Consider the following 17,254-nt stretch of genomic DNA (forward strand, 5'->3'; position numbering starts at 1 on the left):
GGCTTTTTTAAAAATTAGAATTGACCTGTTCTTTTGCTGTTAGAAAGGTTGATTATCTGATTTTCTGGAATTCATTGAGTTCTGAGAGGAGTAATATTCCTGGTTGGGGATTAAGGTGCTGTTGTTTAAACATGAACTACATTGGAAAAGTATGGGAGACCAAAGGGAGGTGGAAGTGATACAGAAGTAAAATCTCAAACAAATTCCACTGGAGGTATTCTGAAAACAGTCACCCAATCTAGTTTCTCCAATCTAGAGGGATCACATACTGAGCACCAAGTGCAGTACAGTGTTGAGCTCTGTATCACTGCATTAAAAAGGGTGGGGAAGATTAAACCAAATTTGTCTAGCTGTTAAGTATATTATGACCTTTGAAAGGTTTATACAAAACTTTGTATAAGTAAACAACATTGTTTTTTCAAAAGACACAGCACGATTAACAAGACATGGCAAAGTTTATGTTTTAATGGGACACGATAAAGTTTTGTGTGAGCTAGTACTCCTTTATCTTTCCCAGAATGGGTTCTTCATGCAAGAAGTTAGACCCAATGTTCAGCTATTTTATTGTAGAAGGGTCCATCCTTCGTCACAAACTTGACCAATTTACAGTAGTTATCAATATTGTGTATTAGAAAGGGAATTTTAATTTTCTCATTCTCATGGGAAGACCATGAGTGCCCTTTATTGTTTGTGACCTGAGATCAAGAAAAAATTGAAGAGAAGGGTTCACAGTCTTTGATCAACCAGAAAAGTTAGAGATGGTGTCAAACTTAATAACATAATTGTGTTTAGATAGATAATGAATCAAAACATTAGATTAAATAACAATGACTTACTAAAAGACTTCATAGAAAAAAAAATCAGATTGCACTACAAAATTAGTAGTTCAATAAATATTTCTATAAATATTTTAGTGGTCTTAAGGCAGGTCATGGGACTTAATGGAAACTTGGGGTGGCAGATCAGTTAAACAGGTATTTTGTATAGTTCCTCACTAAAAAGTATACAAGAAACATCACAAATTACTGTAAATGGGAAATTTGAAGGGAGTCAGGAATTCGGGAAGTGTTGTAACAAGTGATGTGATACTAAGCACATTGCTGGAGCTGAAAATGGGCCAGGAGTAGTCTACTTGTGCATTTCTAACACAAGGTAATTGCATCTACTCTGAATCACACAGCTCCTACCCTGCACACTGTTTCTGTCAAGTTGCAGGGAGTCACCATGGTGATGAGTGGGACAACGGGTATTAGGTTTTACTTGCAATTTGATCCCTGTGATTTGTCAACAGTCTGGAGCCTCCTCAGTGTGTCTGATGTTGGTGATTAGCCTCCTTGATTTTCCAAACTCTCCAATGTCTAACCCCTCCTGTCTGTTTCTCATATCACCTATTATCTCAGTCCCACTTGCCAAAAGTGAGTATCAATAAAGGTGCTGTAGGGTCATCTGATTACATGGGCCTTAAAATAAATCCTTGCATTTTCCATGAACATGCCTTAAGCCCAAGCTAATGTGCTACAGGGAAGCTTAATGAGACCAAATATGGGCGTGCAACACACCACAACAAAGACAACCTCCAGACAGCGGTTATTGTGTCATACAGTAGCAGCTTAACTGAAAAGCTATGGTGAATTTGCCAAAAATATGGTGTTCAGTTAATAGCAAAAGTGAGGAGACAATTTTAAAAACGCCAGACAAAATGGCACCTGGAAGACCTAAAGTACTGTGTCAATGAGTTGGGTACTCCAAACCTCTATTGCCATGCCAAAAAGTATATATCGGTGAGACTGGAAAGCCATTGAAGACCAGGATGGCAGAACATGAGAGCGCCTTAAAATATTTGAGAGCAGAACAAAGTGGAATTGCTGAACGCTGCCAATCCTGCTCATGTGGGCCAAGGTTTGATGAAGCCGATATCCTTGGCAAGGAAGAGAATGCCTACAAGAGAATAATGAGGGCATCACCAGAGATGGAGTATGTTGGGACCTAAATGTAGATTCTAGGAGTGAAGTGATTGCTCCATTCTGGGACCATACTTTACTAAAGAGGGTTCAGCCTAAAAAATTGACCAATCAGAACAAGACAAATTCAAAGTAACCTGTCAGGTATAGGCAATTAAGATTCAGCCTATCTGGATTGAGCCTTAAGCCCTGCTCACTTGAGAGGATATATAAGGAGTTGTCTCTGGGGGGACTTGTCATTTGACTAACTTGGCTGTGAGAAAGATGGTTGGGTTTACTGTTGAAACAGTACCCTCAGTATCTGTAAGTATGTGACTGTTAAGGCCAAAGGCTAGCATGGATAGATTTGATAACCAGTCAAAGCTTCTATAGTCAGTTAAAATGGCATTCAGATGAAGTGGAAGATATTGGGCCAGATCTTGCTGGATTCAGTTTCTGGTCCATGCCTCTTAAAAAAAAAAGTATTCATCCTCCTTGGAAGTTACCATGTTTTGTTGGTGTACAACATTGAATCACAGTGGGTTTAATTTGGCTTTTTTTTGACACCGATCAACAGAAAAAGACTATTAAGTGTCAAAGTGAAACTGATCTCTACAGAGTGATCTAAAGTAATTATAAATATAAAACACAAAATAATTGATTGCATAAATATTCAACCCCCCCCCCCCCCAATATGATCCACCAAAACATCACTGGTGCAGCCAATTGGTTTTAGAAGTCATGTAATTAGTTAAATGGAGATTGGTCTCCAAAAACCAATGTGTTTTAATGGATTGTAGTAAAAATACACCTGTATCTGGAAGTTCCAGCTGCTGGTGAATCAGTATCCTGGCAAAATCTACACTGTGAAGAGAAAGTAACACTCCAAGCAACTCCATGAAAAAGCTATTGAGAAACTCAAGTCAGGAGATGGGTACAAGAAATTTTCCAAGTCACTAAATACCCCTTGGAGTACAGTTAAGTCAATCATCAAGAAATTGAAAGAATATGGCACAGCTGTAAATTTGCCTAGAGCAGACCATTGACAGAAACTGAGTGACTGCAAGAAGAGGATTAGTGAGGGAGGTCACCAAGAGACCTATGACAACTCTGGAGGAGTTAGAAGCTTCAGTGACTGAGATGGGAGATGTTGCACATACAACAACTGTTGCCCGGGTGCTTCACCAGTCACATTGTTATAGGAGAGTGGCAAAGAGAAAGTCAGTGTTGAAAAAAACTAACATGAAATCTCAGCCAGAGTTTGCCACGTCAGCTGGAAGGAGGTTCTGTGGTCTGTTGAAACCAAATATGAGCTTTTTGGCTAGCAGACTAACTGCTATGATTGGTGTAAGCCAAACACTGCATATCATCAAAAACACACCATCCCTACCGTGGTGGTGGCTGCTTCATGCTATGGGGATGCTTCACTGTAGCAATCCCTGGAAGACTTGTGAAGGTATAGGGTAAATTGAACGCAGTAAGAATACAGGGCATTCCTGAAGGAAAACCTAATACAGTCCGCAAGTGAACTGCAACTTGAGGGAAGATTTGTTTTCCAGCAAGATAATGATCCCAAATATAAAGCCAAAGCTACACAGAAATGGCTTAAAAACAACAAGTTAATGTCCTGGAGTGGCCAAGTTGGAGTTCAGATCTCAATCCAATTGAGAATTTGTGGCTGGTCTTGAAAAGGGCTGTTCACTCATGATCCCCATGCAATCTGACAGAGCTTGAGTAGTTTTTTAAGGAAGAATGGGGTAAAATTGCAGTGCCCAGATGTGCAAAATCAAAAAAACCAAATTAAATCCACTGTGATTCAATGTTGTAAGTATGAAAATTACCAAGGGGGTGAATACTTTTTATAGGCACCGTATGTATACTTGAAGCTAACTGGGCATTGAATAGAGACGCAGTCCTCTATTCCCTTGAGTCTGACAGAGGAGTAGAGTGTGGTCGGCTGTTCCCATGAGTCTGACAGGAGTGGAGAGTGGTCCTCTGTTCCCGTGAGTCTGACAGGAGTGAAGAGTCGTTTTCTGTTTCCATGAGTCAGACAGAGGAGTAGAGTGTGGTCCTCGGTTTCCTTGAGTCTGACAGCAAGGCTGATGTGGTTACATTTTGGGCAGTGCTGGGCTAATGTCCATCCTTGGAATATTGTGCTCTTTTTGACAGGTACCGATAGTAAATAATAACTTTTAATATATTTTAAATTTTGATTTATTAAATTACAAATTGAAATTAGTTTAAAAACATCTGAAATTATTATTTTTGCCTATATATAAAATAATTTATTTTGAAATTAGTGTGTCTTAAATACTAAGCAGGTCTGATGGACAGAGGATATAGGGGTGTATTCTCTAGTTGAATGCTGCGAAATCTCAGGAAACCTGGGCTTTACCCTTTGGATTCAGAGCTAAATCTGTCCTTTGGGCTCATGGCTAAGTGATAGCAGGCAGTATTGGCCCATGATAAATAACTTGCCAAAGGAGGATGAACTAACCTGCCTATGAACTAGTTTTTGACCCCTTCCAATGTACAGTGTGACTCAGTTACTTTAAAGTATGCAGGTTCAAATCCTGAGCCTGAATTCTGTCCCACTAGCTTAGTAGATTTCTGGAGGGAAAATGGATGAAAGTGCTTGCATTTATAGATCCGCTTTTAGTACCTGTGGAGTAACCAAGGCCCTCACATTTAGTGCTCTCCTTTTTGAAAAATGAATAGGTATTTATCTTGGGTTTCCTAGCTGGAGTTATTGGAGATGAGCTGAAGTTCAGTTGGCAGCATGTTCAACTCTGAGTGGGAATGTTGTGGTTTCCATCTTTTTAATTTAATTTATTTATTCATTGAGATATGGCGTGGCATAGGCCCGTCTGGTCCTTCAACCCACGCCACCCAGCAATCCCCCAGTTTAACCCAAGCCTAAACACAGGACAAATTACAATGACCTATTAACCTACAAACTGGTACATCTTTGGACTGTGGGATGAAACCCACACAGTCATGGGGAGAACCGGAAGACCGCAATCTGTGCACCTCCTCCTCACTGACGATCAACACTGGTGCACCTCAGGGGTGTGTGCTTGGCCCACTGCTCTACTCTCTATATACACACGACTGTGTGGCTAGGCATAGCTCAAATACCATCTATAAATTTGCCAATGGTACAGCCATTGTTGGTAGAATCTCAAATGGTGACGAAAGGGTGTACAGGAGCAAGATATACCAACTAGTGTAGTGGTGTCACAGCAACAACCTGGCACTCAACGTCAGTAAAACGAAAGAGTGGACTTCAGGAAGGATAAGGCAAAGGAACACATACCAATCCTCATAGAGGGATCAGAAGCAGGGAGAGTGAGCAGTTTCAAGTTCCTGGGTGTCAAGATTTCTGAGGATCTAATCTGGTCCCAACATATTGATGCAGTTATAAAGAAGACAAGACAGCGGCTATACTTTATTAGGAGTTTGAAGAGATTTTCATGTCAAAAAATACACTCAAGAACTTCTATAGATGTACCGTGGAGAGCATTCTGACAGGCTGCATCACTGTCTGGTATGGCGGGGGGTGGAGCTACTGCACAGGACCGAAAGAAGCTGCAGAGGGTTGTAAATCTAGTCAGCTCCATCTTGGGTACCAACCTACAAAGTACTCAGGATATCTTCAAGGATCGGTGTCTCAGAAAGGCAGCGTTCATTATTAAGGACGCCCAGCACCCAGGGCATGCCCTTTTCTCACTGTTACCATCAGGTAGGAGGTACAGAAGCCTAAAGGCACATGCTCAGCGTTTCAGGAACAGCTTCTTCCCCTCTGCCATCCGACTCCTAAATAGACATTGATCCCATGAACACTACCTCACTTTTTGAAATATATATTATTTCTGTTTTTTGCATGATTTTTAATCTATTCAAAATACATATACTGTAATTGATTTACTTATTATTATCATTATTTTATTTTGGTTCTTTCTTTCTATATTATGTATTGCATTGAACTGCTGCTGCTAAGTTAACAAATTTTACGACACATGCCGGTGATAATAAACCTGATTCTAATTCTGAATGTACAAACTCTTACACGCAGTGATACATACAGATTTGAAAACAAAATAGTAAATGCTAATGCAGCTTTGCAGAGGGAGTGCTGCACTGTTGCAGGAGCCAGGTTTTGTTGCAGAGGGAATGCTGCACTGTTGCAGGTGCTTGGATTCATTGCAGAGGGAGTGCTGCATTGTTGCAGGTGCCAGGTTTCGTTGCAGAGGGAGTGCTGCACTGTTGCAGGTGCCAAGTTTCATTCACGGAGTGCTGCACTGTTGCAGGTGCCAGGATACATTGCACAGGGAGTGCTGCACTGTTGCAAATGCCAAGTTTCATTGCACAGGGAGTGCTGCACTATTGAAGATGCCAGGACACATTGCAGAAGGAGTGCTACACTGTTGCAGATGTCAGCTTCAAGTGACACATTAAGTTGAAGCTCTGTGTTATTGGGTAGTGGAAAAGGATCATTTACCACTGGAAAAAGGACCAGCATTCCAATTCAGATTAATTTATTCACATTTAAAAATGCAGTGAATTGTGTCATTTGTGTTAGCAACCAGTACAACTTCAGGATAGTTTGGAGGCAGCCTGCAACTGTTGCACACATGTTCCTGTGCCAGGACAGCATGTCCGCAATGCTCGGCAAAACCCCAGGACAGGCCTTCAGGCCTTCGACAGGCGTGCGGACAATGGGCCTTCGACTTGCCCAGTGGACTTCAGATTTGTAGACCCAGGGCTTTAGTTATCAGGCTTTGACTTCTGGGCTTTGATCTTCGGTGTTGACCACAAGACACAGATGATGGAACCCTGAACTTCCCTCTCACCAACTCATGTACCTAGGTGGTCTTGTGCCTCCTGCTCATACGGACTTTCGATCCGTTGATTCATTTTTGCTGACTCCGTTAGCCTTCCTTGTCCTCATCCACAGGAGCTTTGTATCTCTTAATCAGCTTTGCTAAGAAAATGATATTGTGAAAACTTTGCACAAATTGACAGCTTCTATTTGTCGGTTTCAATGGTAACAATTTAAAAGTACTTCCTTACGACCACCGTGGGCTCTGTAAGGTGCTATTTTTCCTTTGTTTCTTTACAAAACCACATTTCTGCCTTGTGCATCACTCGTACCTGTGTAATTATTGTTACCCACCGAGTACGAGGGGTTATTTGCATTGAATCTGCTCAGATAATACGTCTGGTAACATTAAAATGCTTCTGCCTATACTAAGTGTAACTTGCAACTCTTGCTGAAACATATCAAAGTACCTCAGAATGCCTTGCGTATTATTCAGTGTGTAAGCAGCCCTCCCTCCATTTCTGAGTTTATTTCCTGTTTTCATTATGAAGATTTATTTTAAGTAAATCGCAATGTTTATTTTATGCCCCTTAGAGCTGCTATTGGGGTGAAAGGTGAATTTTCTTTCAGCTCAATGGAATAATAGAACATAGAACAGTACAGCAGCAGACCCTTCCACCCAAAATAATGCGCCAAAACAGCTAAAAAGTAAATCAAAGACCCCCCAAAAATTAATCCCTCCTACTTACACAATGTCCATATTCCTAAATCTTCCTCACATTCATGTCTCTTAAAAAACACTAAAGTATTTGCCTCTACAGCCATACCGAGCAGCCATCACTCTGAGTAAAAGGAAATTACCCCTCACATCCTCTTTGAACCTATCCCCCTGTCACCTTCAATGAATGCCCTGTGGTATTAAGACATTCCTGCCCTGGGGAACAGATGCTCCCTGTGTATTCCATCTCTGCCTCTCATAACCTTATAAACCTCCATCAGATCTCCCCTCAGCCTCCACTGCTCCAAAGAAAACAACACAAGTTTGTCTAGCCTCTTGTGATAGCAGATACCCTCTAAACCAGGCAGCATCCCCTTCTGCAGCTTCTCCAAAGCCTCAACATCCTTCCTATAGTGGGGCAACCAGTACTTCAGATGTGGCCTGACCAGGGTTTTATAGTTTCAGTATAACCTCTTGACTTTTGAACTCAATGCCTCGCCTAATAAAAGCAAAAGTTCCATAAGCTTTCCATATTGCTATCAAATTCGTGAATGAATATCAAAATCTGCCACCCAGTCATTAGAACAACATTTCAGACATTTCAGAACCCAACAACATGGAGAGTCGGCCCAAGCAACTCACAGATTTGAGGGGGAAAGCTTTGAGGTCATCTTCCCTTCTGTAACAGTCACACTTTGGCTTATAAATTTCTTAGGCAGGGGTTCCCAAACTTTTTTATGCCATGGACCCCGACCATTAATTGAGAAGTCTGGGGCCCCAGGTTGGGTTCCCCTGCTCTGTGGCAATGTATAATTATTGCTACAGCCAAATGGGAGAAGTGGGCAATAAGTACATATTCCATGAAGAAAGGTGCCCCCTAATCAGAGCTAATCATTATTTAAATGCAAAACCAACTTTGAGAATTTGACAGAAGTTCAGTTGAGCATGCTTTGTGAAAACTAGCCATGACATCAGGGGCTGTGATGACCTTGTAATGATTTTCCATTCTTCAGCCTCAGGCACGGTGAAGCTCACTTTAAAAAATGCTGTCATCATTTTCCACTTACACACCTGCAAACTACCTCAATTCCATTTGTTCATTTCTGCCACTCCATCATAGGTTGTCACATTCCACTTCTGTGTTCTCCTCTCCCACAGGTCCACGCTTAAATCCTCCAAGTATCCTCACACATTAAACAACCGTGCCTGTGTCACTGCTGGCATTGTGAATGCAACTGTGGTTTAATCCTTTGGATTTCACTTTACTATAGTTTTGTGGACAATCCTATCCACTGAAAAATTACCTGCACTTCCCCATGGTTTGTGGTTGGTCCAGTTGGTTCCTAGTCTTTGATATTTTTCAGTGAGAACTGATAAATACCTACAAAAACTGCCAAGTCTGGATATCTAAACTGAGTGTCCTGGCTAACTGCCTGAGAGGAGTGAAAGGATTATTATTCCAGATATGACACACATATTTTCTGTTACCCAATGCCCCACTACCAATCTCAGCTGAAGAACTGTGTCTGTGACATAGAATGAAGGGGAGTTCTGTTCTTAGACAACATTGGAATTAGTCTAGTTGTTGTTATATTCCCTCAAATACCATGATTGACAAGACCTTGGGTCGGACAATATTGTTGCTAGTAAGGATACAAAGAGAGGGAGATTGATTTAAAGTTCAGAACAGCTCTGATAGACTGAATGGCTTTCTTCAGTTCCTTGTCCCTCAAAGGGAAGGTGTACTCTAGCATTTTTGGAACATCATGGGGACAAGGAGGCTTGAACTTCATGTACAATTGTGTTAACTTGCTTGGTTTACGTTTGTTATTTCGACGTCGTATCTGCCATTTTTGGTGTATTGATAAGGTTGTTAGTGCTGTCTTGTATGTAGGAAGAGTTCACGTCTATTTTAATCTCTGGAACAGAAGTGCCCAATGGTATACACCTGCTCCTATTTGATACGTTCTTATGAGGTTAGTCAGTAGCTGCAAGATGAAAGGACAGGATGGCATTTTGGGCTGACAAAGGGCCTTACATCATAGGTGCTAACCCTCACTCTGTGGAGGGCTGCTGATCTTTATGTATTCCAACCATTTTCTGCTCTTGCTTTGGATTTCCAATATCTACAGTTTATAAATTTTTTAAATGATCATCATAAATCTGACTGCTTTTAAGCTTCATTCTAACTCAATAGTTAAACTCTAAATAAAACAGCTGCTTTCTTTATCTGGAATGGGCCTGGGTCCTATCGTAAACAGAAAAGGTGATTTAAATTGTTTATGCAACTTAAACTGATTAGAAGCCTTACATATCTGGTGGTAATTTATTACTTCAGCTCTTGGAAAGTGTACTGGCAGACTGGAGCTCTTACCTACTGAGCTTTATTTAAATGTTAGTCATAGCAAAAGTGAGAAGTACCCAATAGACCTCAAAGTATATGAAATAGGCCTCCATATGTTGCAGGTACTCTTTGCATGGTAGTCAGACCTTTACCCTTTCGTCTTGTACTTTTGAAGCCAGTTGTTCAAAGGCAGAATTTAAATTGAACTATTTAAAATCTGTGGAGTAACGGAAATGGGTTTTTTATATGAGTTGCAGTTTATCAACTCTTATGTGTGATAACAGATGCATTCACAATTTGAGTGATGGTGTTCTGATCGTATAGTTACCAAGCTGCATTGATGACTGAGACACTGTAATTTGACACACACCATCTCCATTGTCCATCTGTTGAAAGTGCATGGAAAAGGCCCTTTGAGAAGTATCACCCAGCAATCCCTGATTTAACCCTGACCTAATCCTGGGACAATTTACAATGACCAATTAACCTGTGGCTTTGGACTGTGGGAGGAAACTGAGGCCCTGGAGGAAACGCATACGGGCATGGGGAGAACATAGGAACTCCTCACAGACAGCGGCAGGAATTAAACCCAGGTCACCTGTACTGTAAAGCGTTGTGCTAACCACTACGCTACTGTGCCTCCCCACTATATTTAGTACCACATTCTTAGAACAATGCAAATACATTGTGCTTTTTTGATACTTTCTGAATGTGTAATGAACAGCCATTAACTGGATACTCTCTGAGTTAATGTTCATAGAAACAGAGCAGAACAAATATGAAATCAATAAAGAAACATGCAGAAAATAAACATGCAAATCAACTGTCTTTTTCACTTACAGATGCCAAATTATGTTATCAGGTCTCAGGGGCATACACTTCATGATATCATAACTTGAAAGCTCAGAGGCTAAGCAGACATAGTGGGGAGCTAGGTGTGCCATGGGATCTTTCACATCCATCTCATCTGAGATACAGCATTTGCAATTACAAAGCACTGGTCAATACTGTATGGCGTGTTATCCAAAGGATGGCACAGCACTGTTTGGCCCTGACTTCCAGTACTGTCTGTGTGCAGTTTACTCATTCTACTTTAAAGCAAGTAGGATTCCTCCCAAAAATGTGTGGGTTGGCAGGCTAAATGGGTACTGTCAATTACCTTTGGTGGGTAAGTGAATGATAGAATTTGAGGGGAATTGTTAGGAATAGATTACATGCAGAATTAGTGGGGAATAGGATTGCTGGCATTGGCTAAAATGACTTCCTTCCCTGCTGTTAGCAAATGAGACCATATGATATAAGAGCAGAATTAGGCCATTTGGCCCTTTGAGCCTGCTCTGCCATTTCATTGTGGCTGATCCATTTTCTCTCTCGGCCCCAGTCTCCTGCCTACTCACCGTAATCCTTCATGCCCTGACTAATCAAGAATCTATCAACCTCTGCCTTAAATATACCCAATGACTTTGGCCACAACAGCTGCCTGTGGCAACGATTTCCACAGGTTCACCACTCTCTGGCTAAAGAAATTCCTCCTCACCTCTGTTCTAAAAGGATGCCCCTCTATTCTGAGGCTGTGTCTTCTGGTCTTAGGCTCCCCCACCATAGGAAACATCCTCTTTTTCATATCCACTCTATTGAGGCCTTTCAGTATTCTATAGGTTTCAATGAGGTCACCCCTCATTTTTCTGAATTCCAGTGAGTAGAGGCCCAGAGCCATCAAACGCTCCTCATATGATGAGACTTTCAGTCTCAGAATCCTTTTCGTGAACCTCCTTTGAACCCTTTCTAAAGTCAGCACATCATTTCTAAGATAAGGTGCCCAAAGCTGCTCACAATACTGCAAGTGAGGCCTCCCCAGTACTTTATAAAGCCTCAACATTACATAATTTTATATTCTAGACCTCTCAAAATGAATGCTAACATCACATTTTGACTTACCACAGACTCAACCTGCAAATTGACCTTTAAAGAATCCTTCACGAAGACTCCCAAGTCCCTTTGCATCTCAGATTTTCAAATTTTCTTTCCATTTAGAAAAGAGTCTACCCTTTTATTTCTTCTACCAAAGCGCATGACCATACACTTCCTGACACTGTATACCATCTACCACTTCTTTGCCCATTTCCTAATCTGTAAAAGTCTTTCTGTAGCCTCTCTGCTCCCTCAACACTACCTGCCTGTCCATCAATGAGGAAATGTTCCCTGGTTCCTGGAAAGGCATTCAGCTGATGCTAAAGAAATGGTTCTATAAATTCAGTTGACTCCAGAGACAATGCAAATGCAGTCTTTGCTCAGTTACCAGTTTGTGTTAAAATCCTGTGAAATCCTTGCACACAAATTATGAAAAGATAAGTGTAACACCCTGGTTAAGATTTCTACTGCTATGCTGTGAGGTAATTTTATTTTAGCATTTTTCTGCAAACGCAGTGTGTCCTGTTAGAAAGCTTCACAGACTAGTGTTTTGGCTTCGGCTAAAGATAACGAGCCATTTGCCCAACTTAGGAATGTCGTGTCAGCCAATCAGGTTTGACCTGGTAACATGTTGTAACATTCTACCCAGTGGGATGCGATGGATGATTCGAGAGAGCTGGGCGGGATCAGAATTCTGAAGGATGGGAGTCTGGTTTGGGGTCTTTTGTTAGGAAGTGTGGAGAAGAGCGCAAGGGAAGACATTCAGAGGGCCCCACCCGGAGGAGAGACCCTATTGCAAGGAGTGCTTTGTGTAGATGAATGGTTTCAGCAAGGAAGTGCAGTACTTCTCAGTTTGTTCATGATCTTCTTCGAGGGAATTTCGACCTGAGGCTTGTGATGGGAATTCAGCACCGTGAGTAAAGCAATACACCCAAATACTACAGAAACCAGCTGCAAATGGGCCCTTTTATTTTTCTTTACGTTTTTCTGTTAGCTGTTTGCTAAATTTGAAATGTTGTTAAATATACTTCCTTTGTAATTTTATGCTGGTGTAAGATCTGTCATTTCCTGGCAAGCAGTAACTTTGTATGGGGCAGTATTTACACAGCTTTCACCATAATTAGTGTTCCCTCATCGGAACATCCCAACTTTTCTACTTTCCTGTTTGGTTGAGCGCAAATCGAACTGACTCTAGACGTGTATGGTTATTGAAGGTGGCCTTCTCACCAATGCTGAGTCCCCTGGCTGTTGGCCAGAGTTAGCCAGCAACCCAAGCTTGTTATGAGCATGGTGAGAGGGTTAGCTAAGAAAAGTAAACATAAGGAACGTCTGCTTGCAGGTAGGGAGTAAACAAGAGCTTTCTCTTTCAGCTTCGTTCACTGAGGCGTGCAGAGGCGGTGGAAGCTGAGAGAGCAATAACATTGTACTGAGGTTTACCTGATAACAGGTTTGAGAAGAACTAAACTAAGCTAAGCCCCCCCCCCCACTCTGAGCCCTAATTCATCACATATGCTGATCTGCAGATTTGCTGTGGCTTGTGCATTCTAAAACAAAAACATCTGAAATAGCTGGGCTTCCTGTTTGAGTACACTGAATAACTGCAAAAAAATGTTTACATTGCAAGAGGAGTGTATGGTTCATTTTGTCAGCTAGTGACTTTGGTGTTTGGACTTGTGGGATTAAAGAACATCCCTTAACTTTAGGAAGGTATTAAAACTAAAAACTGCAAATGTCCGCATTTCTTCAGTAATAATGGACCTACCCACTCCACCCAAATTGGACGTATAATAATGTGTCTCACCTTCAGGAGCATGGACTGTATTTGTTTATCTATCTGGACTTGTCATCTGAATGGTGCATTAAAACATCCGAAACATTTGCAGTCCTTGTCACTGTTTAACATGTTTTCCATGAACTGTATATGCCTAATTAAGGATGGTGTCAAGCTTGGAGGTTAAATTAGAGGTGATGATGTTCATGTTTACTTGTTACCCTTGATCTTCCTGTTAGTGGAGATTTCTTTCCTTATTTATTGAGATAAAGCAAGGAAAAGGCCTCACTGGCAGTTCACGTCGCACTGCCCAGTAATCCCCCAATTTAATCCCAGCCTAATCTCAGGAAAAATTATGACCAACAAACCTATCAAAATACACCTTTGGACTGTGGGAGGAAACTGGAGCACCCGGAGGAAACTCACACAGTTATGGGAAGAACATACAACCTCCTTACAGGCAGTGGCGGAATTGAACCTGGGTCTCTGGTCCTGTAATGTGTTGTGCTAGCCATTACGCTACCACGCTACTGTTGCAGAAAAATTATTATTCATGGGGTGCTGCAAGAACAGGAAGGTTTTGCATATCCATATTTTTAGCAGAAGATGAATAGTGTTTGTGGCTGAGCCTCTTCCTTTTCCCTCCCTCCCTTACCTCATGGCCCCCCCAAAGGTAATGACACCTACTAGGCTGACAATTAGTTGCTGTCCTTCCATATTTCACCCACGTGTCCAATCCAAGTCCAACTGGCAATTCAGCTATAAAAGGGGATGATAGTTGAACTCATCCCACCCATGCAGAGTGACATTTTAGCCAGGACCATTTTGTGACAGCCAGGAATGAGAATCTTGTAAGACTGCTTTGCTTCCTTAGCTCTGAATGGGATCAACTAATAGACTGAGAATCTGACCAAGATCTTCCATTTATTATGAGTTACCATCACTGGATAGAGCTAACTTTGTATTTAAAAAAAATTGCATCATCATTACTGTGGCATCCAAGTTTTTTTTACAAGCTTTCCCAGGTCTGTGATATATTGCTGGATGCTAGTATGAGGCTTTTTACAGCTACTATCAGTGAGAAGTTTACACTGAAGTATGAATGTCAACTAATGTGTTGCACATTAGTCAGTTGTACACAGTCTTTATGGGTGGCCGTGTAGAGAATTGTCTCTACCAAAGGAGGTGTAAGGTGCTCCTTCCCTCTGTTAGCCTGCAGGTCACCCTTGGGCAAGGTATAGCACCTGCTTAGCCCCCTGATCAGGGTCATTTGAAGCCAAGGGAGCAGGTGGTGGACGGCCATATGAGCAGCTGGTCAAGTCCTGGTTATGTGACCACTGATGCTAGGCGGACAATCTCTGAAGAGTATTGATCATGGTTGGAATCACCCGTCTTGTAAAGACACTGCCCAGAAGAAGGCAATGGCAAACCACTTCTGTAGGAAAATTTGCCAAGAACAATCATGGTCATCGAAAACCCACGATTGCCCATGTCATACAACATGGCACATGACGACGATGATGATGATAGTTTTTGCCAGTAGGCTAGAGTTGTGCAAGGGAATGTGATGTAGCGGGTGCATGTGCATGGTACAGTACTGCTGCTATCCTCCAGGCCTGCAAAGCAGTTTCAATCCAGACCTTTTTGTCAGAACAAGACTCGAAAAGATCATTTTTTTAAAAATTGGGCTAGTACTTGTAATTGCCAGTTGGTGGTAATGTGGTGGAATTGCCACTGGTAAGGTGGTGGCCTGTCAGGTGATGGCATATCTGTTATTGAGTTTAAACTTGTTACCAGTGTGAGTCATCGATGTTCTATTATTGTTCAAGTGACTGTGTGTGGATAAGTATTTGTGGAGAGCTGGCTTAACAGTGTCAAAATACAATGAAAACTCAGTTCCCAGTGGTACTGTGAAACAAAGTGGACGCCACAGGCTAGCACAATACTATTAAAGCTCAGGTATCAGAGGTTTGAATTCAATTTCAGCGCCATCAGTAAGGAATTTGTACATTCTCCCCGTGAGTGTGCGGGTTTCCTTTGGGAGCTCTGGTTTCCTCCCACAGTTCAAAGATGTACTGGTTAAAAGGTTAATTAGTCATCATAAATTGCCCTAGGATTAGGCTAGTGTTAAAAAGGTGGATTGTTGAGTGACACAGCTCGAAGGGCTGGAATGGCCTGTTCTGTGCTGTTTCTCAGAATAAATAGAATAATTAGTTCTCTTTCCCCAGTTTCCCTTTTCAACACTATTTTCCATGTGTTTTACTGTGGAGGGAAAATAATCCCAGCATTTGTTTTGCTGGTGAAAATGCCACATTAGATCTACAGACAGACTTGATCAATTCTTCTACATTTAAGAAACAATTAAATACAACTGATTGAGAGCAAGGTATGGCTAATTTACGATAAACACTTCAAATAAATCTTCTGGGTAAGATAAACTGCTGTGTTAATAGTATTATTGAAATGAATGAAAGTTGGTCAGTTCCTGTTAGCTGGCTCATTATTCACCTGCCTGGCTCATCGGCCATTTGATTGATACAAGTCATCTGTAATAGTGAGTTCTCGGTGTTGTCATTCTGCACCTAGCTTCAGTACGTGGGTTTGTGCTGTGATGGCTGGCTAGGCTGTGGGTAGATTAGTTCGAACAGAGACCAGTTCCTTCCTGTGTCAAGCTCCCTTATTGACAAAACCATAGGTTCTTTCCAAACCTGGGGGCCCATGAGTCGAATGGAACGCTGCCTTTTATATTTGATTGTAACTCTAGCCTTGCTAAAGCATGTGAGACTTAAAATATCATTTTCAATACACCCACTCAGTTCTAAGGATGAATGGTTACAGCCTCTTCTTGTTACTGTAACACTCAACTCTGGTTTCAGGTAGAACGCGCACTCAAAAACTCGAGCTAACTGGGCTGGTGAACTGACAACAGGGTAATTAATTGTACTAAATTAAGCCAATCTCAGCTAAAATGGTTTTAGAAGATAACTGAAACTAGCTTCTGCACCAATGTGTAAGGACTTTCTTCTCTTGATCAGCTCATCTGTAGTGTCCCTTTCTATAAAACAATTGCAAGGATGTTGGGCAAAGGCAGGACTGTTAGATGTAACTGCTGATGCTTCACTCAGACAATTTGACTGTCTCAGGATTTAAGGTTTCAAAGCCCATAGGATTGCTCACAGTCTTCAATAATGTCGGATTAATTTCCCCAATACTTCTGGGAGAATTGTCATAGCTCATTTTAAAGCCATTATGTTTTCAAATAAAAGCATTTTAAAAATTAGTGAAAAGGCTTTTTTTTCAGGTGTAATGAGATCACACATACACATGCACGTATGCACACAAAATTAAACTTAACAATATAAACATGGGATAGCTCTATTGGATAGCACAATGTTTTTGTGTGCAGTCAATATCTATCCTGCTTTCTCTGGCGGACAAAGCGTAGGTGTTCAGCGAAATGATCTCCTAGTCTGCGTCAGGTCTCGCCAATATATTGAAGGTCACATCGGGAGCACCGGACGCAGTATATCACCCCAGCCGACTCACAGGTGAAGTGTCGCCTCACCTGGAAGGACTGTCTGGGGCCCTGAATGGTGGTGAGGGAGGAAGTGTAAGGGCATGTGTAGCACTTGTTCTGCTTACAAGGATAAGTGCCAGGAGGGAGATCAGTGGGAAGGGATGTGGGGAACAAATGGACAAGGGAGTCGCGTAGGGAGTGATCCCTGTGGAGAGTGGGGGAGGGGGGAGG

General features: G+C 41.7%; 1 long non-coding RNA gene across 2 annotated transcripts in view; it reads right to left on the minus strand.

The window, feature by feature from the left end:
• LOC140195273 (uncharacterized) overlaps nt 1-17,254 on the minus strand; it is an 81,503-nt gene that overhangs the window by 2,557 nt on the left and 61,692 nt on the right. The window lies entirely within an intron of this gene.

This window comes from Mobula birostris, chromosome 3, assembly GCF_030028105.1.
Source record: "Mobula birostris isolate sMobBir1 chromosome 3, sMobBir1.hap1, whole genome shotgun sequence".
NCBI lineage: Eukaryota > Metazoa > Chordata > Chondrichthyes > Myliobatiformes > Myliobatidae > Mobula > Mobula birostris.